This window comes from Schistocerca gregaria, chromosome 6 (assembly GCF_023897955.1).
Source record: "Schistocerca gregaria isolate iqSchGreg1 chromosome 6, iqSchGreg1.2, whole genome shotgun sequence".
Taxonomy (NCBI): domain Eukaryota; kingdom Metazoa; phylum Arthropoda; class Insecta; order Orthoptera; family Acrididae; genus Schistocerca; species Schistocerca gregaria.
Genome location: NC_064925.1, coordinates 137,791,818 through 137,816,076, shown reverse-complemented (window position 1 = coordinate 137,816,076; position 24,259 = coordinate 137,791,818). Strand labels below are relative to the sequence as shown.

General features: G+C 44.7%; 1 non-coding gene across 1 annotated transcript; it reads right to left on the bottom strand.

Moving 5' to 3' along the window:
- Positions 1-22,472: 22,472 nt before the first annotated feature.
- Positions 22,473-22,545, bottom strand: Trnav-cac (transfer RNA valine (anticodon CAC)). The gene has a single exon. It is a non-coding gene; the product is annotated as a tRNA-Val (tRNA).
- Between the last annotated feature and the right edge of the window lie 1,714 nt (positions 22,546-24,259).

The window sequence follows — 24,259 nt, the reverse complement described above, 5'->3', positions numbered from 1 at the left end:
ATACTGAAAAATAAAAGAACTTAGGTTAGTGTTTCTCATGCTTTGTGGGCTACATTCACAACAGCTTGTCGTAATGTGGGGCGTGTCAGCAAGTCTACAGTTATGGTACATGTTCTCTGTGAAAACATCGCTACATGGCCATTTACATAGCTGGACCTTTTGTCAACTTTAAATTAAATGAACTTGATTTAAGCATCACATACTCATACCTCCTCTCTAATCAGGAACTCGGTTTTGGAGTAGAAAGAGTCATCAAGCAAATTCCATTTTCTACTAGCACTTTTAATTCACAAATGAGGTAATCAGATATTTTTAAGGCAGCATACTGTGTTCCATTTTGCGCAGGAGTAAAGTAAGTCGTAGTAAACTAAGTTGTTGGTTCCTAGCGTTATAATTACAAATGAAATAATTATTTTGAAATAGTGCCTGATTTTTCACAACAAGTTTCGACAGGAGAGTAAATGTGTTGATTCTATTGGTAGTATGCCTAACGTTTAAACAGTTGTCTACATGAAGTTCAAAGATAGACTCTGGAAATTATCGCTAGACCACGTTCTAAGTGTGAAATTGTCTCAGACAACTATTTCACGACACCAGTGAATGGATGTACGCAAAGTAAGCTAATTAATGCAGCACTCTGACAGTATCCCATTGTTAGACCCCTCTTCAAGAAAATTTGTAGGACAAATATAACTATCAACCCGATTCACTTTCAATTTCATTCTCAGAAGTTTCAGAAAAGTAATGTAATTAAGAACGATTTCGTCACAAAAATCAGAAAGCATACGTACAGCAAGTGTATTTGAAAGATGTCGTTTCCAAGTTTGGATCAATATGCTCAGGAATAACCGATTATCAGTTTTACATATTTCTTTCCCCACGTGCTGTGTTGTTGTTCACGAGCATATGTTTACGCGCGACCGCTACGGTCGCAGGTTCGAATCCTGCCTCGGGCATGCATGTGAGTGGTGTCCTTAGATAGGTTTAAGCAGTTTTAAGTTCTAGGGGACTGATGACCTCAGATGTTAAGTCCCATAGCTCTCAGAGCCGTTCATATATTTAGCCTTGTACTGAACGGAATGTACTAAGTGTTTTATGTTAAATGATAAACAATTTACTAAGTATCAATCAACAATAATTTTGAGTGTTTTAAGCATTGCTGTTTCTGTTGGACCTGATTACGGTGTTTTCAATGTCAGTGATGAGCAATCCTTCTGTTCTATCTATGTAAGGTGGAAGGTCATTGATGCGCAGCAAGGACAGGAGGGGTCGCAGAACGCCAGTAATAATTTGTCGTCACTCACGATATCTGCATGAGTTATTTCGCATAACCATTTGCTTTTTGTTAATTGAAATATGTAAATGAGTATCACTTGGCTGTAATTCGATAGGCGGAAGGCTGCAGCCGATGTGGTAGCCGTTGGCTTTAACTTTGTGGTACGTAACTCATATGGCCAGATCTCATTTTCTGTAACGTTGAGACGTGTTGAGTGTGCTGTTCAATTATGTTTTGTACTTTTTTGTAACAGATGTCTGAAGATGGGTGTAATCCCGAAACGCGTAACATGTTCTAACAAAAGAGTCAATTGAACATCTCAAGACTTTATTGCGATTCTACAGCATTGGTTGCCAATTATTAACATAAAAATGATCACAGGCCTCACACGGGATTTTATGGCCTGTATATCAAAATAAAATGAACCACTTACTAACTATACACTAAAAGTCATAAATATCAGGATTCTCCACTACAATTTTGTAATTTGAGCAGTCAACTTTAGACAGCTAAAAAAAGTCTGATGGCTGAAATCTGGTCATTAAGGTACTGTAATACACGATCTGGCAACTGGTAGATCGCAAGTTCAGTGTAGACACCTTACTGGAATCCAAATTATGGCCGACTCAGACTCTTGTATGTGCAGATACGCATAACCATCCTTAATTACGTTACCATTCTCTAAACTCTTGGGAGGGAAGTTAATAGTGAAACGTGTTGATAGTTAAATGCATTTGTAAAGGTGTGTCATAAAGTCACGTAGGAAGCTAGTGACCATTCTAGTAAATATGCGTAAATCTGTACTTAAGCTGGCTAGGTTGCATAAAAAGTCATACAGCAGGGCAAGATTGACTTAAGTGATGACAATGGAATTATTTCCATCGCTCTAAATCTACAATGAAAATATAATAAACGAATTGATATACAAAAATACAGTACAATAACTTTTCAGATAGTATTAACTAAACAACATTTAACAAAAGAGCAAACGAAGTCCCTTCCTACCTAAACAAGTGCAAAGGTGGCGCAAGCATAAGAGCGTTACCAGATCAGTTCGTCACATGAGATGACAGACTGCTAAGCGATTTTTCATAAAATCTGGATAAGACAAAATTGCCACTAGGTGGCAGCAGGGTAGCGCCGTGTCATACGTACACTACTGGCCATTAAAATTGCTAAACCACGAAGATGACGTGCTACAGACGCGAAATTTAACCGACAGGAAGAAGATGCTGTGATATGCAAATGATTAGCTTTTGAGAGCATTCACACAAGCTTTGCGCCGCTGGCGACACGTACAACGTGCTGACATGAGGAAAGTTTCCAACCGATTTCTCATACACAAACAGCAGTTCACCGGCGTTGCCTGGTGAATCGTTGTCGTGATGCCTCGTGTAAGGAGAAGAAATGCATACCATCACGTTTCCAACTTTGATAAAGGTCGGATTGTAGCCTATCGAGATTGCGGTTTATCGTATCGCGACATTGCTGCTCGCGTTGGTCGAGATCCATTGACCGTTAGCAAAATATGGAATCGGTGGGTTCAGGAGGGCAATACGGAACGCCGTGCTGGATCCCAACGGCCTCGTATCACTAGCAGTCGAGATGACAGGGATCTTATCCTCACGGCTGTAACGCATCGTCCAGCCACGTCTCGATCCCTGAGTCAACAGATGGCGACGTTTGCATGACAACAACCATCTGCACGAACAGTTCGACGACGTTTGCAGCAGACCATGGCTGCGGTTACCCTTGACACTGCATCACAGAAAGGAGCGCCTGCGATGGTGTACTCAACGACGAACCTGGGTGCTCGAATGGCAAAACGTCATTTTTTCGGATGAATCCAGGTTCTGTTTACAGCATCATGATGGTCGCATCCGTGTTTGGCGACATCACGGCGAATGCACATTGGAAGCGTGTATTCGTCATCGCCATACTGGCGTATCAACCGGAGTGATGGTATGGAGTGCCATTGGTTACACGTCTCGCTCACCTCTTGTTCTCATTGACTGCACTTTGAACAGTGGACGTTACACTTCAGATGTGTTACGACCCGTGGATCTACCCTACATTCGATCCCTGCGAAACCCTACATTTCAGCAAGATAATGCACGACTGCATGTTGGAGGTCCTGTACGGGGCTTTCTGCATACAGAAAATGTTCGACTGCTGCCCTGGCCAGCACATTCTCCAGATCTCTCAGCAACTGAAAACGTCTGGTCAATGGTGGCCGAGAAATTTGCTCGTAACAATACGCCAGTCAGTACTCTTGATGAACTGTGGTATCGTGTTGAAACTGTATGGGCAGCTGTATCTGTACACGCCATCCTAGCTGTGTTCGACTCAATGCCCAGGCGTATCTAGGCCGCTATTACGACCAGAGGTGGTTGTTCTGGGTACGGATTTCTCATGATCTATGCACCCAAATTGCGTGAAAATGTAATCACACATCAGTTCTAGTATAATATATTTGTTCAATGAATGTCCGTTAATTTTTTACATACACCCTGTGGAGTGCTCAATGGTCCCAGTCCGTCAGTACATGAGATCTGCTTGGTCTCTGTTTAGCTGTAGTTTTTCATTGATCTTTCCACTTCAGTCACACCACCACCAGTCAGGTAGGGCAGCTTTAGATGGGTTCAAATGCCGTAATGGATTTGTTACTCCGGTCTCCTCTAATGCCTAGACCACGTTCGGAGTCACTGAGCTCTTCTCACCAAAACATTCTGCTGTCATTGCTTCTCTACTCACAGCACACTACGCCAAGTCTGCATTTACCTTGGATTGTCCGCCTCTCATAACATCTGGTGGTCAATTACGCATTACGTAGGGACGTAGCTTACTTATTTGTTAGATAGTTTAATTAATTTGTTTGCTTGTTTTTGGGTACTTGCATTCTTTAATTCATATGTTTCGGGCGTATTATAGTATTTGACAGTTGTAGCATCGCGCTTTAGTGTTTACTTCGTAGATTCTTATTTAAATTGCGTGTGAGTTTCGTATAGGAGGTGCAATTTCGAGTTTTAGTTACTGTAATCGTAGATTCAGCAGATTGTAGTGCAGTCGTTAGGCATTTGTACACGTTAGTTGATACATTCTTTGTGTGTTTCGCTTGCGTTATCTAGGCACGGACTCGAGTTTCGGTAACTGTTGTTAAACATCGATTAGAATGGACAGGGACTGCGATTGGTGTGTTCGGATGAGGGCTGACTTTGCATCCCTTCGCTCACAGCTGCAATCGGCGCTGACTTCGGTCGCGCAGCTTGAGGCTGTTGCCAATGGGCACCACTGTGGGGAGCCGGACTTGGGTATCACGGGGATGTCAACCTCGTCCCGTCTGTCCCCAGATCGGTCTGCCGCTGTGGTTGCCCCGGTTGCTGCCCGCAGTGGGGCTGAGCCCTCGCCTGTGGTTGATTGGGAGGTCGTTCCAAGGCGTGGCAGGCAGCGAAAGGGGTCCCCGGAGGCTGATCAGGAAGCCTCCCTGGTGCGTCTGACAAACCGGTTTCAGGCACTGTCTCTGGCTGAGCCAGATGCAGCTGCCTGCCCTGTTTCAGAGGATCATTCTCAGCCTTCAAGGTCCGGGCAATCGCAGAGGGTGGGCTTACTGGTAGTTGGGAGCTCCAATGTTAGGCGCGTAATGGGGCCCCTTAGGGATACGGCGGCTAAGGAGGGGAAGAAATCCAGTGTGCACTCCGTGTGCATTCCGGGAGGAGTCATTCCTGATGTGGAAAGGGTCCTTCCGGATGCCATGAAGAGCACAGGGTGCAGCCAGCTGCAGGTGGTGGCACATGTCGGCACTAATGACGTGTGTCGCTTTGGATCTGAGGAAATGCTCTATGGATTCCAGCGGTTATCTGATTTGGTGAAGGCTGCCGGTCTTGCTTACGAGATGAAGGTAGAGCTCACCATCTGCAGCATCGTTGACAGAACCGACTGCGGACCTTTGGTGCTGAGCTGGGTGGAGGGTCTGAATCAGAGGCTCAGACGGTTTTGCGACCGTATTGGTTGCAGATTCCTTGACTTGCGCCATAGGGTGGTGGGGTTTCGGGTTCCGCTGAATAGGTCAGGAGTTCACTACACTTAGCTGGCGGCTACACGGGTAGCGGAGGCTGTGTGGCGTGGACTGGGTGGTGTTTTTTTTTTTTTTTTTTTTTTTTTTTTTTTTTTTTTTTTTTAGGTTAGAAGGCCTCGGGAAAGTGCGGGATGGGCTGCAATTTCAAAGGGTGCTTGGCAGTTACAGGACGTGCTTGGATCAAGGAACAGTCGGAATTATAGTTGTAAACTGTTGTAGTTGCGCTGGAAAACTCCATGAGCTTCAAGCGCTAATAGAAAGCACAGAAGCTGATATCGTTATAGGTACAGAAAGCTGGCTAAAGCCTGAAATAAGTTCTGCAGAAATTTTTACGAAGTCTCAGACGGTGTTCAGGAAAGATAGATTAGGCAGAATTGGTGGTGGAGTGTTTGTGTCTGTCAGTAGTGGTTTATCTTGTAGTGAAGTCGAAGTAGATACTCCGTGCGAATTGGTGTGGGTGGAGGTTATACTTAACAGCCGAATTAAGTTAATAATTGGCTCCTTCTACCGACCCCCAGACTCCGATGATACAGTTGCGGAACAGTTCAGAGAAAGTTTGAGTCTCGTAACAAATAAATACCCCACTCATACGGTTATAGTTGGTGGGGACTTCAACGTACCCTCGGTATGTTGGCAAAAATACTTGTTCAAAACCGGTGGTAGGCAGAAAACGTCTTCCGAGATTGTCCTAAATGCTTTCTCCGAAAATTATTTCGAGCAGTTAGTCCACGAACCCACGCGAATTGTAAATGGTTGCGAAAACACACTTGACCTCTTAGCCACAAACAATCCAGAGCTGATAGAGAGCATCATGACTGATACAGGGATTAGTGATCACAAGGTCATTGTAGCTAGGCTCAATACCATTTCTTCCAAATCCATCAGAAACAAACGCAAAATAATTTTATTTAAAAAAGCGGATAAAGTGTCACTAGGAGCCTTCCTAAAAGACAATTTCCATTCCTTCCGAACTGACTATGCGAATGTAGACGAGATGTGGCTCAAATTCAAAGATATAGTAGCAACAGCAACTCAGATATTCATACCTCATAAATTGGTAAGAGATGGAACGGATCCCCCGTGGTACACAAAAAAGGTCCGAACGCTGTTGCAGAGGCAACGGAAAAAGCATGGGAAGTTCAGAAGAACGCGAAATCCCGAAGATGGGCTAAAATTTACAGACGCGCGAAATTTGGCACGTACTTCGATGCGAGATGCCTTTAATAGGTTCCACAACGAAACATTGTCTCGAAATTTGGTAGAAAATCCGAATAAATTCTGGTCGTATGTAAAGTACACAAGCGGCAAGACGCAGTCAATACTTTCGCTGCGCAGTGCCGATGGTACTGTTATCGACGACTGTGCCGCTAAAGCGGAGTTATTGAACGCAGTTTTCCGAAATTCCTTCACCAGGGAAGACGAATGGAATATTCCAAAATTTGAAACACGAACATCTGCTAGCATGAGTTTCTTAGAAGTAGATACCTTAGGGGTTGCGAAGCAACTCAAATCGCTTGATACGGGTAAGTCTTCAGGTCCAGATTGTATACCGATTAGGTTCCTTTCAGACTACGCTGATACTATAGCTCCTTACTTAGCACTCATATACAACCGCTCGCTCACCGATAGATCTGTACCTACAGATTGGAAAATTGCGCAGGTCGCACCAGTGTTCAAGAAGGGTAGTAGGAGTAATCCATTTAACTACAGACCTATATCATTAACGTCGGTTTGCAGTAGGGTTTTGGAGCATATACTGTATTCAAACATTATGAATCACCTCGAAGGGAACGATCTATTGACACGTAATCAGCATGGCTTCAGGAAGCATCGCTCTTGTGCAACGCAGCTAGCTCTTTATTCGCACGAAGTAATGGCCGCTATCGACAGGGGATCTCAAGTTGATTCCGTATTTCTAGATTTCCGGAAAGCTTTTGACACCGTTCCTCATAAGCGACTTCTAATCAAGCTGCGGAGCTATGTGGTATCGTCTCAGTTGTGCGACTGGATTCGTGATTTCCTATCAGGAAGGTCGCAGTTCGTAGTAAGAGACGGCAAATCATCGAGTAAAACTGAAGTGATATCAGGTGTTCCCCAGGGAAGCGTCCTGGGACCTCTGCTGTTCCTGATCTATATAAATGACCTGGGTGACAATCTGAGCAGTTCTCTTAGACTGTTCGCAGATGATGCTGTAATTTACCGTCTAGTAAGGTCATCCGAAGACCAGTATCAGTTGCAAAGCGATTTAGAAAAGATTGCTGTATGGTGTGTCAGGTGGCAGTTGACGCTAAATAACGAAAAGTGTGAGATGATCCACATGAGTTCCAAAAGAAATTCGTTGGAATTCGATCACTCGATAAATAGTACAATTCTCAAGGCTGTCAATTCAGCTAAGTACCTGGGTGTTAAAATTACGAACAACTTCAGTTGGAAGGACCACATAGATAATATTGTCGGGAAGGCGAGCCAAAGGTTGCGTTTCATTGGCAGGACACTTAGAAGATGCAACAAGTCCACTAAAGAGACAGCTTACACTACACTCGTTCGTCATCTGTTAGAATATTGCTGCGCGGTGTGGGATCCTTACCAGGTGGGAGTGACGGAGGACATCGAAAGGGTGCAAAAAAGGGCAGCTCGTTTTGTATTATCACGTTATAGGGGAGAGAGTGTGGCAGATATGATACACGAGTTGGGATGGAAGTCATTAAAGCATAGACGTTTTTCGTCGCGGCGAGACCTTTTTACTAAATTTCAGTCACCAACTTTCTCTTCCGAATGCGAAAATATTTTGTTGAGCCCAACCTACATAGGTAGGAATGATCATCAAAATAAAATAAGAGAAATCAGAGCTCGAACAGAAAGGTTTAGGTGTTCGTTTTTCCCGCTCGCTGTTCGGGAGTGGAATAGTAGAGAGATAGTATGATTGTGGTTCGATGAACCCTCTGCCAAGCACTTAAATGTGAATTTGCTAGTTTTGGCTTATGGCCGCGGGACATAAACATTTGAAACTATTCTGAAACTGCAGGTTGTTGAGTGACAATGGGAAGAGACAGGCAGTCAAATGGATCAAGGATCTGACTGGAGTGGAAACATATCTGTGACCACAAAGTAAATAAACTGGAGCTGAAAGACACATTTAGGCTGGCTAATACACTTGTGATCAAAAGTACTCGGACACCCCAATACACATACGTTTTTTTTTTACATTAGGTGCATTGTGCTGCCAGGTATTCCGTGTCAGCTACCTCAGTAGTCATTAGACATCGTGAAAGAGTGGAATGGTGCGCTGCGTGTAACTCTCGGACTTCGAACGTGGTCACGTGATTGGGTGTCATTTGTGTCATACGTCTGCACGCGAGATTTCCACAGTCCTAAACATCCCTAGGTCCACTGCTTTGGATGTGATAGTGAATCGGAACTGTGAAGGGACACGTACAGCACAAAAGCTAGCCGGGAGGTGAGAATACTCGGTTTTCATGGCCGAGCGGCTGCTCATAAGCTCCCAATCTCGCCGGTAACTGCCAGACGACGCCTCTTATGGTGTAAGGGGCGTAAACATTGGACGATTGAACAGTGGAAAAACGTTGTGTGGAGGGAGAAATCAAGGTAGACAGTGTGGCGATCCGATGGCAGGGTGTGGGTATGGCGAATGCCCGGTGGACGTCATTTGCCAGCGTGTGTAGCGCCAACAGAAAATTAGGCAGGTGTGGTCGTGTTTTTCATGGAGGGGGCTTGCACCCCTTGCTGTTTGGCGTGGCACTGTCACAGCACAATCCTACACTGATGTTTTAAGCACCTTCTTGCTTCCCTCTGCTGAAGAGCAATTCAGGGATGGCGATTGCATCTTTCAACACGATGGGGCACCTCTCATAATGCATGGCCTGTGGTTACACGACAATAATATCCCTGTAATGGACTGGCGTGCACAGAGTCCTGACATGAATCCCATAGAACACCTTAGGGATGTTTAGGAACGCCATGTTCTTGCCAGGCCTCACCGACCGACATCGACACCTTTCCTCAGTGCAGCACTCCGTGAAGAATGGGCTGCCATTCCACAAGAAAACGTCCAGCACGTGATTGAGCGTATGCTTGCGAGAGTGGAAGCTGTCATCAAGGCTAAGAGTGGACCAACAACTTACTTAATTCCAGCATTACTGACGGAGTGCGCCACGAACTTGTAAGTCATTTTCAGCTAGGTGTCCGGATACTTCTGATCACATAATGTAGTTGCTGGATTAACGAAGAAATCTGGTTTCCATGTTCTAAGAGAAGACCGCGACATTGACCTATCAGAAGGTCGACAAACGGCTATAGAAAACGCGCACGAGCGAAAATAAATGCATATAGCTGAAAAGACTAACGCATGGAAAACTGCAGTGGAGGATTTTAATCAGTTGTGGATGTCAAATGGATGAGTATGGTGATATTTACAGGTACATGGGTTGGAAAAAAGTATGGAAACATCACGATAAATGCATTCCTGAAGATAACTGCAGATGCTAGCCAAACACGCACATTACACTGTTGCATTTGGGCAGGAGTGACACCTGTGAAATTTCTTCATTAGGTTTCAACTGTCAGTCGTGGTGGGATTAGTGTTGGCGTGAGTGCTCTGTGACGAAGATAAGTGAATTCGAACTAGGGAAAACTGTCGCTGCTATGATGAGTGCTTCCGTAGCCTTAGCGTTTAGTGTTTCCAGAGGCACCGTAATGAAGATTTATACGGCTTACAGAGAAAACGGACGACTGCTGCAAAAGTCAAACGGAATGTCACACTCATAAACTGCATCAGCATCAAAACACTACAAAGGGACCTACATAAGCAGTGAATAGCGGGGCGTTCTGAAATTCCAAATCACTCATTAACAATGTAAATGTTCTTAGCAGGAAAACTTGGTGCTGAAGCTGTAAAATCTGGACTATGCCATGTAGCCAAGAAAGAATGCCATTTGATCGGATGTGCCTGGTTTTACACTGTTTCCAATTTCGCGCTGAGTTTATGACCCAAGAATGAAACACAGCAGAGATAGGGACCATATCGTGGTGTTATACAGACCCAATGATTTTTCTGCAATGTCGCAATGCTGCCAAGGGTTACGTGACCATTCTGGCCATCAGATGCATCCCATTCTACAACGTTTGCCCTACATTAGTGATACTGGACTCCAAGATGATGGTTGCCCCATTCACACAGCTGACATAGTCCAAGACTGGTCTATGAGCACAAGAATGAATTGTCGCCTGTCCACAGCTACCACAGTAACCTGATTTCAATATTATTGAGCCTTTGTTGTCTACTTTGGAGAGAAGTGTTTGTGACCACTATCAAACTCCATCAAAGTGCTGCTTGCCACTTGCCACTTGCCACTTGCCACCTGCCACTTGCCACTTGCCACTTGCCACTTGCCACTATTTTTACCTTGAAACTACTGCAGGAGCAGTAATTATCCATTGCTGCTTTGAATAGCAACGGTTTTCCTACATGGTGTCAGGCATGGTAATGTGTTGCGAATTTGGTGCCTCCATATTTGCACCTATCCCTTGCAGAATTCTTATATTAAAAATAATTCACTGAAAACTACATTGACGTTGGGTTTTCGAAAGTTGTTAACACGACTTTCAATTCAGAATAATTAAACCTTAACAGCACAATAGATTTGTAACTTGACATACACGTTTCCACATACTCTCTATAAATATATAGTAGTTTAAATAAACATTAGTTGTATAAGAACAATATGCTATACAAAGAAAAAGAACGCTTAACATTTTCTTGCGTATTATAATGTAGCAAACGCTTGTCTGATTTATTTTTTAATTCCTTGATAAACTGAATTTTGCTCCAATAATTCTTTAATTTGTGCTATAGTACACACGGTTTTAAATAGCGAAGTTTGAGCAACAACAGTAGTTTTAGCATATAATATTCGTTTATTATGAACGTAAAACTATGTATGGTTTATTTGCGTTTGGTTTTACTCTAATCCACGGGATTGTAGTTCTTCAAATAATTATATTCACGGTATTTGAATCTCATGTATGTGATAAGAAAATTTCAGGATCTCACGTTTATTAGTTTTTTTCAATGTCCGAATTGTTGGTGTCATGTCTTTCTCAGTGGGACTGATTCATGTTCCGCGAAAACTACTGTTTTATTCTGCAGTTCTAAAAATATTTACTCCAGAAATGTAAGTTATCTTAACAGTCGAAGATTCAGACTGTTTTAGGTAAGAATTACTCTTTTGTTTAAGTTGTACTGCATGTTCAAAGTTGATTAATCGAAACTAATAAGCAAAAAATTTGCTTTCTACGCAGTGATATCTGATAGAGGCTCCTTATGGGCAATAAAACAAATTAATTATGCCTTACGCATAACCTCCAATAATGTCAGTAAACTACTGCACGAAGAGTCTCTGCTGATTGAGGGAGGTTGGTTTTATGCCAGATGCTCATCAGATACGCTCCATTGTGAGAGATCTGTTTTGTCTAACGCCGTCTTGGAAGTCTGTGGGGCTGTTAGCGCTTCCTCAGTTCTACAAGCAGCGGACAGAGGAAGCTTTATGCTGTGAATGATATTACTCCGGGGCTCTTTCCACGCTGAGTTCCACTGAGGATCACAATAAAAAAATCAAGTACGGCGGAATCAAATGTCAAAGGCTAAAAGCTAGAGAAGAAACATCCACAGAGACTAACTCTATTAGGTCGAACAACTGCAGACACAGATCAATACAGCTTCAAGACGTCAACGGAAACCAATAAAGCAGCGACGCAATGTTCGATCTCTGTTCTCCGATTCGAGCGAGGTACACGGTGTGTACTCGTAATCCGTTTGTTTAAACTGAGACGCATAAGTTTCAACTTTTAATATCTGAATTTAATTAAATACTAAATTTAAAATCTGTAGTACACTAATATCAATAATAAAAACAAAATACATACTTCTTATGTATTTGTATCACTGTAAATTGGAACAAGTTTGAAAAATCTTCTGATACCTGAAGTTGTAATTTGTAGAATGGCGGGTTTGTCAGTGCCTGAAATATCTATGAAGAATACACAATACACGGAGGACCCTGTACATGTGACGCTACACAATGAGCTAAAGGCAGTGATTTTTCAACAGCGGTTGGATGCTGCCGATATGGTGCACTATCAGTCGGAGGATGGCATTCACGTATCGTACAGCCTTCCATGACCACCAGCGGCGTACATCGGCCCCTCATGATGCCACCCAAAAACAGCTGGGAACCTCCACTTTGCTGCACTCGCTGGAGAGTGCGTCTAAGGCGTTCAGCCTGACCGGGTTGCTTCCAAACGCGTCTCATCGGTGAAGAGAACGTGATGCCAATTCTGAGCAGTCCATTACGCATGTTATTGGGCCCATGTGTACCGCGCTGCATGGCGTTGTGGTTACGAAGATGGACTTCGCCATGGACGTCGGGAATGAAGTTGCGCATCATGCAGCCTATTCTGCATAGTTTGAGTCGTAACACGACGTCCTGTGGCTACACGTAAAGCATTATTCAACATGGTGGCGTTGCTGTCAGGGTTCCTGCGAGTCATAATCCGTAGGTACCGGTCATCCACTGCAGTAGTAGCCCTTGGGCAGACTGAGCGAGGTACGTCATCGACAGTCCCTGTCTCTCTGTATCGCCTCCATGGCATGGTTGTATTACAGACAACACGAGCCGAGTACCTCGTTCCTGATAGAATGAGTGGAACTGATCGGCTGTCGGACCCCGTCTAATAGGCGCTGCTCGTGCATGGTTGTTTACACCTTTGGGCGGGTTTAGTGACATCTCTGAACAGTCAAAGGGACCTTGTCTGTGATACAATATCCACAGTCAACGTCTATCTTCAAGAGTTCTGGGAACCGGGGTGATGCAAAACTTTTTTTGATGGGTGTATTTAGTGGTCAGTTCCGCATTACGTAGGCGAGATCGGCCTCTATTGATCGCGTAATGTATGTACGTCGATTGGTTGTGCTGCGAGATCTTTAAAGGAGTGGAAGCAGTTGATATATCGCGTTTTTTGACAGGTTTCTGGAAATGAACCTCGAACACGAAACACAAATAATTCGTACTATAAACTTTTTGATCTGGAGAAGATTATCTTCGCTTGATGAATCATCACAGAGCACTATAGTATACACTGAAAAGCCAAAGAATCTGATATAGGCATGACTACTCGAATATACGGTTCTGGGCCGGCAACGCCTCTACAAGACAACAAGTCTCTGGCGCAGTTGTCAGATCAGTTACTCCTGCTACAGTGGCAAGTTATCAAGATGTGAGTTTGAAAGTGATGTTACAGCCGACTCGCGCGGAATGGGACACAGCATGTTCGAGGTAGCTATGAAGTGGGGATTTTCCCGTGCGACCGTGAATATCAGGAATCCGGTAAAACATCCAATCTCCGACATCCTGTAAGAACAGGACCAACGGCGATTTAAGAGAATCGTTCAACGTGACAGAAGTGCAACCCTTCCGCAAATTGCTACAGATTACAGTGTTGGGCCATCAACAAGTGTCAACATGCAAAGCTCTAACATTCTGCGTGTTGTCTGTTTGTTCTAAGTCGTGTCTCCCTACCACTATCGCGCAACGACGCTCTGAGCGTGTTTTTTAGGGAATTGACTAGTTTGAACCTGGGACCTGTTGCTGGAAAGGAGACGCCAGACCACACATGACATGTAGAGTTCAGAAGAGTTCAGTGAGACTAGCGATGATGTAATCAAATACTTAATGATTTCAGCGTCAGCTCCACTGCACTCCCTGTAAAAGAATCTTAATACTAACTAAATTTAGTGGAAGGGGTTCAAGGCTTTCCTATTTTTAGTCAGCTAGTAAAATAACGTCGCGAAAGTAGTTACGTTTACCATTGCAATTGTTTATAAATTTCACTATTAATAAAAGGAAATGTTTTAATACGGATGATAAAAACCAACTGCGTTCAACAAAAATGTGAACGAATATTCCCTGAATGGGTTTCCAAGTTCTACAATGGATCGAAGGATGACCTATGCCATATCAAATCTATAACCTAGATATAAGTTTAGTTTCATAAGGGAGAAAACTATCAAAATGGTCTACAGTGACCCTCAGTTATCTTTAATGACGTACTTAACTTGTCGTAAATTACAGTGGCTGATGTGGCTTCTCAATAATTATATAACAGAAAAATCATCGTGTTTCAGATTTTAACTTCCAGTAGCAAACGTGAATACCACGAAGTTTGACGATCGACACTAGTATTACGTAAAAAGGGGATGTAACAAATGAGACTTCTGCAGTTCTGAGTGAAGCCTTATGGCGACACCACGTGCTTTCATTACCTTGACGGTGTTTAGGCAGCGTCAGGGGGCGGCGGGCAGCGCAGCTCCACGCACCTCGCCGTCTCGGAAGCAACTCTCTCCTAACTTCTCCTTACTACAATTTACCGAAGTTGGTTTAAAAGAAAAGTATCTGCCTGTGTTTTCAACTGACCAATCAGGGTTTCAATGTTAACCTTAAGCTATGCCTACAAAAATTCTGTCTATCCAATGAGAAACGTTATACTTTTCGTGGTGGAGCAATGTTTTTAACGTTTGCAATGTAACAAAGAGGCGTATAGTCTCCACGCTAAAACTTTCAGCTGGTGTGGTCCTTTAAGTGTTATCGTAAGATCTATACTGTTCTTCTGGAGGGATCTATCTTTTAACATGGGCTGGGGGGTGGTCCCGGCGGTCGGCTAACGACGTGGGTGTCCGTCCCTTATCGTAGGGGCTCCTAGCCTACAAGACTCTGCTCTCGGCTTCTGTTCTCGTTTCTTCCCTCAGAACTGCGTCTGTTTCACGGTGGGAAGGTATGACATGATGCATTTAGGCGTTCTTGTGTCAGTCTGTGGTATTGCATTTGCTCATTCGTTGATCGTATTACTTTGGTTAATTTAATGTCAGGATTTATTTGGAGCTATGTGACATACTGCCGGATTTGCTATCATGTCAGGGTTTTCATGGACACCTTTCAAAGCCATTCAACAAACATAATCCATATGGGTTTTCGGAGCCGAAGGCCCACTTGTGTATCCTTGATGATTGCACGACACGAAGTCTTAGGCCTCGCCTGGGCCCGTTAACACCGACATTATACTGTTGATGATTGGAAACATATCGCCTGGTCGGACGAGTCTCGTTTCAAATTGTTTCGAGCGGATGGACGTGTATGGGTATGGAGACAACCTCATGAATCCATGGACCTTGCATGTGAGCAGGGGACTGTTCAAGCTGGCTGAGGTTCTTTAATAACGAGACGCGTGTGTAGATGGAGTGATATGGGTCTCCTGGGACATCTAGTTAGGACTCTGACATGTGACACGTATGTAAGCATCCTGTCTGATCACCTGCATCCATTCATGTACAGTGTCCATTCCGCCGGACTAGGGAAATTCCAAGAGGACAATACGACACCCCAATCTCCCCAGACATGAACATTACTGAGCATATCTGGGGCGCCTTTCAACGTGCTGTTTACAATAGATCTTCACCTGCTCGTACTCTAATGGATTTATGTACAGTGCTGCAGGATTCATGTTGTCAGTCCCCTCCAGCACTATTTCAACATCAGTCGAGTCCATGCCATGTCGTGTTGCGGCACTTATGCGTGCTCGCGGGGGCCTTACAAGATGTTAGGCAGGTGTAGCAGTTTCTTTGGCTCTTCAGTGTAGTACATTTTGGAATGAAAAAAAAAAAAACGAAATACGCCAGACTTAATACTTTTACATTTATATCTGAAAACATTTGTAATGCTAATAAATATTTCTTCAAGCATTACTACAGTACTGTGATACGCTGCTCTTCATTGATTTTATTACTAAATGTAATATGACGGCGTTAACAGTGTTATGCGTTTCTATCCTCTTTTTTATTTATTTATTTAACCTGGTATGACTAGGGCCACCAGGATCTCTCTCACATCGGATCAGGCCTTCACACAACTACAGTACCTGTTGTACGTAATAGTTTCCTAAGAAATAACAGTTTTACTATGAAAAATAGCATTAATGTAATTTGAGAGTCTGTAGTGAATATGCGAATAAATAATGCTTACTGTGAACTAGCAAAGTTAATGCTGGCAGTACTTGTTTTACTCCTGCTGCAGCCACTAATAGCGATAATAGTAATGATGACAATAATAATAATGATAGCGGCAGATATAAAAGAATTTATGAGTGTACAAAATAAATTTTTTGTGTGCAGTGAGTTCTATGGAGGGAAATATGAGGAGAGTGCACCAACTAAGAATACTGGGAAATGAGGAAGATCTGATTGCAAGGTATGATGTACAACGGTAATGACTGGGTAGGGACATTGGTAATACTTACTGTTGCTTTGGTAGGTACCTCATGAACTGTCTTCTGAGGCTGGAGATGTTACTCATTTCGCTAATATAGTGCGGAAGGTTATTCCGAAGTCGGGTTCCTACTATTGATAAGCATTTTGAGAAGGTGGCTGTACGATGGAGTGGGACGAAAGGAATTTGCTCTGATGGGAACGGGTGTTTTACCGTTTTGTTCAGGGAATAACGTTAAGGTCAAGGTCGTTGGTAAGACAGTAGAAAAGACAGAAGCTATGGGAATTTCTGTGCTTGTATGCACGAAGCCAGTATAGCTGTGCATATGATAGTGAAATATGATGAAAGAGTCAAAAATCACAGATATAACGAACACAGGCACAGTGAGCTTTCCTGACAAAGACTTTCTGGGATAACATTGCATCAGTAATTGGAAGTACACTGGTGTCCAAAATTAAAGAAACAAACGGAAATTTAGCAAGGTTGCATTTATTTTCGCGCTAAACGGTAAAAACAGGCGATAGTAAAGTACAAACAATATAAAGAATACAGAATGTTAACAACTGCCAACATGCATAACGGTAGAAAAAATATTCTTCGTTTTTTTTTCAATTTAAGTGATTTGCACATACATTCTGATAACCGGTTAATGTGCTCAGTAATGGGTATGACCACCTCACCTGACACATGCTGTGTATCATGTTATCAATCTCATATTGAGGCAATAACGCCAGTTCTCCTTGCAGAGCTGCTCACAAGTCTTGGAGAGTGGTCGGTGGATGCTGACGGGATGCGACCTGTCTCGCTAGTGTATCTCATAGTGCTCTACGGGTTTCAAATCAGGAGAGCGAGCAGGCCACGCCATTCGAGCAATGTCTTCCGTTGTGAAAAACGCATTAACGAAGCTTGCTGTATGAGGTCGAGTACTATCGCCAATCAATACAAAGTCTGGGCCCACAGGACCTTGTAACAACCGCACATGAGATCCCAAGATCTCCTCACGCTGCCTGACAGTTGTTAACGCCTGCTGATTCACCCGTATAATTTCATGAAGAGGTGTTCGAGTGGTCATTTTTATCCCTGCCCGCACCATTAGGAATCCTCCCCGATATAGGTATCTTTCCACAATATTTGGGTCCCGAAATCGTGTTCCACGTGCTCTCCAGATGCGAATCCGTCGAGAATCACTCTCCAGACCAAATCGGGACTCATCTGTGAAAAGAAACTTGGCCCACCGTTCAACCAAACAGATGGCATGTTGACGGCTCCAATCTAGACGTCCCCTTCTGTGCAGACACGCCAGAGCTAGAAACAGGTATCCAACAATAAAGTCCACTTTTCTGAAGCCTTCTGTACACCGTATGCCTCGATACAACGCGTCCAGGAGGATCTGCGTAGTCAGATGCCAGTTGCAGAGCAGTACTAAGGCGGCAATGTCGTGCCTTTCCAGCCAGGTAACGGTCCACTCTTTCTTTATGTCACACGTGGCCGGCGCTGAGCTGGTCTCCACGATACAGGTTCGTTCTCTATAAACTGTCGCCTCATTCGGGAAACTACAGAACGATTCACATCAAGCCATCGGGCCACATCAGTTTGCAACTCTTCTGCTTCCATGCTTCCTAAGACCCTCCACAGCGGAGAGTCTGTAAGCGTCTTCTCTGTGCCATACTGCACCGTATCTGGCTGTGTACACAGTGATTGTAAATGTGGGACTACCCTGCAAACATTACCCTGCTTCATTGGTGCTCTGACGTCATTTCTAGCGTGGTTGTCCATTCATCGGAATGCCCTCTTCCGTGCAGAACACGATACAAACGACATCTGTTGACAGTATGTATGGTTTTATGGTGAATTAGACACAACACGGGGAAGTAGCATTTTGTCGCTTTAATTTTGGGCACCAGTGCGTATGTGTTCGTACAAGTTTCTTTTTCAGATCAGAAGGGAAGAGCTTTTTATATTTTTGTGTGGAATGCAGAGATGCTGATACCCTCTTGCACACTGCAGTTATTCGCTCGGCCCAGTTTAGGCTATCATCGATTATTACTTCTAGATCCTTTGCGGAAGGAGAGAAGTTGACATTCGCCCCGTTTAACAGAAATTTTGTATTGTGCGCGTCATAAGTTGTAGAATAGCACCAAAGAAATGGCTCTGAGCACTATGGGATTCAACTGCTGAGGTCATAAGTCCGCTAGAACGTAGAACTACTTAAACGTAACTAACCTAAGGACAACACATACACCCATGCCCGAGGCAAGATTCGAACCGGCGACCGTAGCGGTCGAGCGGATCCAGACTGTAGCGCCAGAACCGCTCGGCCACCAGCGGCCGGCAGAATAGCACCGTGTTGAATAAAACGGCTTCAGCTGTATGAAGTATCTTTATTTCTGATTCGGCTAATTACGCGGCGCTAGAGCCACATCTTCCGCAACGGACTTGCCGCAGTGGGAACACCGGTTCCCGTGAGATCACCGAAGTTGAGCGCTGTCGGGCGTGGTCGGCACTTGGATGAGTGACCATCCAGGCCGCCATGCGCTGTTGCCATTTTTCGGGGTGCACTCAGCCTCGTGATGACAATTGAGGAGCTACTCGACCGAATAGTAGCGGCTTCGGTCAAGAATGTCATCATAACGACTGGGAGAGCGGTGTGCTGTCCCCAAGCCCCTCCTATCCGCATCCTCCTCTGAGGATGACACGGCGGTCGGATGGTCCCGGTAGGCCACTCGTGGCCTGAAGACGGAGTGCTTTTAGAGGCACATCTTCAAAGATACATATTAATTTTACTATTTATTCCAAACTATAAGGTGTGACCTAACATTCTTTGTGCAGTTGTGACAAAATTTTTTAACCGTCGAGAGGTCGTTTGTCCAATTTAAAACGGAACAGAATGCAGGGAAACATCATAACGACAGAGGAAAACTAAGGCTTAAAAATGGTTCAAATGGATCTGAGCACCATGGGACTTAACTTCTCATGTTATCAGTCCCCTAGAACTTAGAACTACTTAAACCTAATTAACCTAAGGACATCACACACATCCATGCCCGAGGTAGGATTCGAACCTGCGACCGTAGCGGTCGCGCGGTTCCAGACTGTAGCGCCTAGAACCGCTCGGCAACTTCGGCCGGCCTCAGCTAATCCCACTCCAGTGACTGAAGCTAGCAATATGGTCTGTTGACTCGGAACTGAAGTTCACCTGACGTGTCACTCAATGCGGCAGATATACTGTCGTATTTCACTGTTTCCCTATTACAACTAGCAGCATTCCGTTTCGGTGCAGCAACGTTGTATCACAAAAACGTCAACTTTGGTCCGAATTTTTACAAATAAATGTCACCGGCGGCAAAAGCCTTTAGCAGATACAGTTATAAATAATACAGACGTTTAAATTTGCACGCTTTTGGCGTAGCATAATGACCAAGAGTTCCGCCTAGAGCGCCGAGCGGGAAGGTTCTTGTTTATTTCACTTTCTGCAGCGTCGCTTGTGTGAAGTTTCCCTCGTTAGTGTTGTTCTGTCTGCCGAGTGAGTCGTAGCCCCTCCGCTCCGCTCCACTACTGGCTTCTCGATTCAATTCACGTGAACTCTGATCAGGTCACACCGCTTATTTTGATGCAGACGAGTATGTGTCTTGCGTGAAATTTATGGATACCCTTCATGTGGAAAGATTACTGTCTCGACATGATTCTGAAGTTCCGTTCAAGCATCGCGACAATTACATTACTATGGTGTCACTTGCAGATGCTGAAATTCACTGTACCAATGTTCGAGTGTTCAAGCTCCCGCCGGAAGTTGACGATAACTTTCTAAAGAACATACTGACTCCTTATGGTAACGTAAAAAACGTCCGACGGGAACGCTGGTCCACTCAACACAGATTACAGTGTTATAGTGGAATTCGTTCCGTGGAAATGCATGTCAGATGCAATATTCCATCACAGTTACAAGGGTGTGGTTACCGCGTTCGCGCCACGTATACTGGTTGTGGTGTTGGCAGAAGAGCCAACACCGTGTTACTAGTGGATGCCGAAATGCACGCGTTTTAGCTCACCCAGGCTGGCGTGAGGAGGGAAGAACTATACTGACGTGAGGTCCGGAACATGACAAGGAATTAGAATTCAGAAAGCGGACGTAATTAGTTTGATACTTAACTTGAATCCATTAATGATGAACGTCGCTCTTGACGGTACATGATTGCCAATATTGTCTGTTCAGAATTCATTCTAATTACTGAATATGGCGCCTTGCTAGGGCGTAGCAAACGACGTAGCTGAATATGCAAAACTGTCGTCTCTGCAATTGAGAACGTCTGTAGACAGTGAACCATCGCTAGCAAAGTTGGCTGTACAACTGGGGCGAGTGCTAGGGAGTCTCTCTAGACTACGCAGTGGCTAACATACTGGACTCGTATTCGGGAGGACGAAGGTTCAATCCCGCGTCCGGCCATCCTGATTTAGGTTTCCGTGATTTCCCTAAATCGTTTCAGGCACGTGCCGGGATGGTTCCTTTGAAAGGGCACGGTCGACTTCCTTCCCCGTCCCTCCCTAATCCGATGAGGCCGATGACCTTGCTGTCTGGTCTCCTCCCCCAAACAATCCAATCCATTCTCTCTAGACTACGAGCCTGCCGTGTGGCGGCGCTCGGCCTGCAATCACTGATAGTGGCGACACGCGGGTCCGACGTATACTAACGGACAGCGGCCGATTTAAAGGCTACCACCTAGCAAGTGTGATGTCTGGCGGTGACACCACACTGGTCAAGAGGGAATCTGCTTCCTTTGTAATTGAAGTGGACACGTTCGGTTTAATTGCCCTCGGATGGTTTTAAAGCTGTCATTAGTGCAGCGTCGAAAATTGACGGTTGCTGATCTAGTTCCTTCCACTCCTGCCATCGAACCTACTTCTGCTTCGTATCATAATGAACGAAAAGTCAATTCTGACAATCGTGCCCGTGAATTTCCAACTTTCCTCCGCGACAGGTTCAGAGTCGTATTGCTCCCAGGACAGAACCTGTAACTGTGACAAACAAGCGACGTTCCACTCAAGATGGCGGTGGTGAGGATTTGGCTGGCCCTTCTGCGCCAACCTCCTCCGCATCGATTGCGTCCCCTGCTCTTCTCTATGCTACGATACCACCCGTAGTACGGTGAGTGGCGAACAAGTTATCGCTAGCCGTTGCGACCCAGTGGTTCTAGGCACTTCAGTCTCGAATCGCGTGACCGCTACGGTCGCAGGTTCGAATCCTGCCTCGGGAATGGATGTGTGTGATGTCCTTAGCTTAGTTAGGTGTAAGTAGTTCTAAGTTCTAGGGGACTGATGACCTCAAATGTTAAGTCCCATAGTGCTTAGAGCCATTTGAACCATTTTTGAAGAAGTTATCTCCAGCATCCCTCCTGCTTGTGAAGTGGCTCCATCTGAGCTGCCTGTGGATGGAGAGGGAGTGGAGTTCCCCCGTTCGTCTTAGTGTTCTCCGTTACAGTTTGAGACGATGCAATGTCCTCCTGCTCCTTCGTCTTCAGCCGCCGAAGGTTTCCTGAATTTGCCGCCTACAGCAACTCCCGGGCAGAATAAATTTAGCCACCGGGGACCTTCTGCGTGTTAGGCAGACGTGGTTACCGCTACACCACGGAAACTGCTCCTGTGCTCCCTACTTCACAGACAACTTGTAATGAGGTTGCCACCGTAACTCAAAATTTCAAAAAATGCGATACTTGCGTAACGAAGGCACATGCAGTAGATCCACACATGACGTGGCTCACTGGAGTAGAATACGACTTAGACAGGAAAATACTGTTTCCGCCCGGGATCGAACCGGGGACGTTGTGCGTGTGAAGCAGATGTGATAACCGCTACACTACGGATACGACAGATGCGATGAGTCCATCCTCGTTCACTCGAAGTTGCCTCAACCTGTCTCTCGTCTTCGCAAGCGCCCACGATAATTCTTTTGACAGCCTGAAACCCATCACAGCCGAGGGCTCACGAAGTCTTCGGGGTGCACGAAAGGGTGTCTGCCGTAGCTCTCTGAACGAGATAGCAGCGTTTCGCGCAGTCGTCATTACAAGTAATATCACCAAGAACAATCACTTTCTTAGCAGCAGGCGTTGCGAGCCCAGCGGCAGCATTGTCAGTTCCACAGAATGCTTCCGCCTTAGCTAAAAAAATGTTCAAATGTGTGTGAAATCCTGCTAAGGTCATCAGTCCCTAAGCTTACACGCTACTTAACCTAAATTATCCTAAGGACAAACACACACACCCATGCTCGAGAGAGGACTCGAACCTCCGCCGGGACCAGCCGCACAGTCCATGACTGCAGCACCTTAGACCGCTCGGCTAATCCCGCGCGGCTGCGCCTTAGTGACTGGAAATGCATTGCATGACCCTTATGATCCATGTGCGGGCATAGTCTTCTCGCAGGAGGTGTTATTTAGGCATTTTTCCTTATCTGGTTTTCTTGTCATCTTTAATGTAGCATCCGAAGTTTCTACTGGAACCACCTTATTTTTTCTCGAAGGTATTCCTATTGCTGAGTGGAAATGTTCGATTCTGGCAGGGGCATAGGTTGTCAACTTTTTAATCTTATCTTAGTTCTTTTATATGCTCCTTCTGGCACTGGTCGCGCAGTGGATCGTTCGCGTTTTTACAAAGAGGCTACTGTTTATCTGCTGCGTAAGAGCCCTCCGGGTATTCTGTTGGTTGGTGATTTTAACTGTGTGTTGCGTCCTGCAGATCAGTCTCCAAATTTTATTTTCAGTCGCGAATTACATAAATTGGTTCGCTACTTACGCCTATAAGACAACTGGATCTGTAAATACCTGGCGTTAGTTAAATTTACCCACTTTTCTGCGACTTCTAGTTGTAGGGTAGATAGGTTTTTACTGATGAGGTTGCCTGCACGATTGTATTCTTAATGTTGAAGTCATCGCCGGCCGGGGTGGCCGAGCGGTTCTAGGTGCTACAGTCTAGAACCGCGAGGCCGCTACGGTCGCAGGTTCGAATCCTGCCTCGGGCATGGATGTGTGTGATGTCCTTAGGTTAGTTAGGTTTAAGTAGTTCTAAGTTCTAGGGGACTGATGACCTCAGAAGTTTAATACTATAGTGCTCAGAGCCATTTGAAATTTTTTGAAGTGTCCCACTTGTGGAGCGAGGTGATCGGCCAGATACTTTTTAACCTTGTACGATGGTGAACCGAGAACGTATTGACATCATATAAAAAAGTGAGCAAATTTTGTCAGCCGAATTAATCGCCTTCGCCTAGTGAGGGGGACATTGTGGTTTTTCTGATGTGGTGGCCCTGTTTACGAATGTGCCTGTCAAATACTCTTTGGACCTGGTATCCCATCTCATTGAAAGTGACGTGGTCGAGCTATTTAGGCACACTCTTACGTCTTCTTATTTTGTATTCAACGGCCAGGATTACGAACAGAAGGACAGAGTTGCACTGGGTAACCCGTAAGCTCCAGCTGTTGCGAAACTTTTCGTTGAGAATTTTGAGGATATTTCCTTAATAATACACACTTATTATTACACTAGTATTTGTAAACCCTTCAGTTATGTCTTAGGTGTAGTCCTTCTCTC